At 46.0% G+C, this 2,441-nt stretch overlaps 1 pseudogene; it reads left to right on the top strand.

The window, feature by feature from the left end:
- The first annotated feature begins 457 nt into the window (after positions 1-457).
- LOC118707996 lies at positions 458-1,172 on the top strand (annotated as a pseudogene).
- The last annotated feature ends 1,269 nt before the right edge of the window (positions 1,173-2,441 follow it).

Genomic DNA, 2,441 nt, shown 5'->3' with positions numbered 1-2,441 from the left:
ATTAATATTTATTAATTATGTCAGTATTTTCTAAACAAACAACTGTAAACCTACTTTTTCCCACCACTGTATATATCTCCACCAGAGTGGAGATATATATATATATATATATATATATATATATATATATATATATATATATATATATATATAACAATCTCCACCACTTAGATGGCATTTACTATGTTCCAGGCACTGTTCTAAGAGATTTACAAATATTATCTCAGTCAATCCTCAGAACAACCCTGTGAGCTAGGTATTATTATTATTATTTTTATTTCACAATCAAGGAAATAGAATCAGCAAGTATTTAAGACAGTTGCCTAAGTCACATAGGAAGTAAGTGATGAAACCAGAATTCAAACCCAGGCAGTCTGGCTTCAGAATTCCTCCAAGATTAAAGGAGAAGATTTGAGAGTCAGATGGGCCCAGAAACACTTCTGGAAGTAACATCACGATGGCTGCCCAAGGAGAACCTCTAGTTCAAACGTGTGTTGATTGGTGACGGTGGGACTGGAAAAACTACATTTGTGAAATGTCACCTGATGGATGAATTTAAGAAGTATGTAGCTACCTTGGGTGTTGAGGTCCATCCCCTATGTTCCTCACCAGCAGAGGACCTATTAACTTCCATACATGAGATACAGCTGGTCAGAAGGTGTCACATCCAAGCCCACTGTGCCATTACAATGTTTGATGTAGCTTCAAGAGTTACTGACAAGAATGTGCTTAACTGACATAGAGAACTGGTATGAGTGTGTGAAAACGTCCCATCGCGTAGTATGGCAACAACGTGGATACTAAGGGCAGGAAAGTTAAGCAAAATCAATGGTCTTCCACAGAAAGAAGAATCTTCAATGTATGATATTCTGTCAAAAAGGAACTACAATTTTGAAAAGCCCTCCCTCTGGGCTTGGCTAGAAAACTAGTTGGAAACCCTAACTTGGAGGTTGTCGCCATGCCTGCTCTTGCCCCATCAGAGGTTGTCCGGGACCCCGCTTTGGCAGCACCGTGTGAGCAGGATCCTCAGGCTGCTCAGGCCACCACTCGCTGGGAGGGGATGACGACCTGTGAGAGGGAAGCTGGAGCCCAGAACCAGAGGTCTAGTTTAATAGGCAACTTCTCCTGAGGTGCCCGTGGAGCAGAGCATCTGCCACTTCATTAGACAGCCAGGCGGAGCCTGGACCTGATCTCTGGGATGCTGAAGGAGATGAATGGGCTTTGAAGTGAACGTGGCAGTTACAAAGTACCTTCTCTTTGGGGACTTGCTTACTATTTATTTGGCTGTTTTGGAATGCGGTTGTTTTCTTATTGAGTTGCAAATATAAGACTGCTAACAGGCACATCGCAACACTCAGCACTGAAACCTTGTTTGCCACTGTCATTCCAGTCCTTGTCGTTTAGAATCCGAATAAAGTTGTATTTCAATTATCTAAAAATAAAAATAAAGGAGAAGGTTTAAATAAAGCAGTCACTAAGTGGTGATATAATTACTATGGCTCCTACCCCTTTGCCTGACCTCAGCGCGCTCTTCCCCTTTCCTCTCTCTCTCAGTTCAGATGCTCGGGTTGTTACCCCTGTTGACATTCAGCTGGAGCCAAGTTTCCATATTTAAATGTTCAGGCTGCTCAAGTTCCACTCGGTTTCCTGGAGTATCTTGCCCTCGTTTTTATCTCGTTCTTACTCTCTCCGTGTCCTATGACCGTGGTCTCTGGCAAGGCCAGAGAAGGGGAAGGAGTCACAGCGCTCTCTGGCAACTTGTGAACAGTGGGTGATTCTTTCCTGGGGCGAGGACAGAGTTAAGCAACAGCCTATAAGACATATCTCAGAGACACCCACCCAGTGGGGCCACCCACTACACCCAGGAACTTGTGTGCTGTCCTGGGCACACAGAGAACCTTGAGAGAGCCATCATGAAGCTGAACCTCCCTGAGGATGTGGATCCACGCACAATGCGCTCGAGGTAGAAGAAGTGAGCCACCTCCTGAGCATGCATCCTGGGGCACAGTGGGTTCCCAGCCGAGGGGCCCTGCCCCCACCCTGCCCCTCACTACTACGCTGAGCAGAAGGCATTCACACAGCTCTAGTACGGTTTTCTGAGACTTGGAATCAACTCCCCCAGCTGCCAGTCAGTCTCTACCCTCTGATAAATGATGCAATAGGAGGAGCAGAAACCCCAGCCCAGCCCAGTTCTCCTCATGCCTTTCTGCCTGTTACCCAAATCCCAGCCCATTCATGGCAGCTGTCTGTCATTAAGAGTGTGCGTGCTTACCCAGGTCAGGGAACTTCATAGGCCCAATGATCAATTAAGCAACTTCTGGACAAATTGGTTCACCCTCCCCAAACCAAAAGCATGAGCACAGCTTTCTCCAGGAGGTAAAGTGAGGGACAGCGCTTGGAAAATTGTGACACCAGCTGTCTGCTGCTGCTCCGCCCTTCCC

The sequence above is a fragment of the Pipistrellus kuhlii genome, unplaced genomic scaffold (assembly GCF_014108245.1).
Source record: "Pipistrellus kuhlii isolate mPipKuh1 unplaced genomic scaffold, mPipKuh1.p scaffold_m20_p_6, whole genome shotgun sequence".
Lineage (NCBI taxonomy): Eukaryota > Metazoa > Chordata > Mammalia > Chiroptera > Vespertilionidae > Pipistrellus > Pipistrellus kuhlii.
This window is presented reverse-complemented; position numbering and strand designations above follow the sequence as displayed.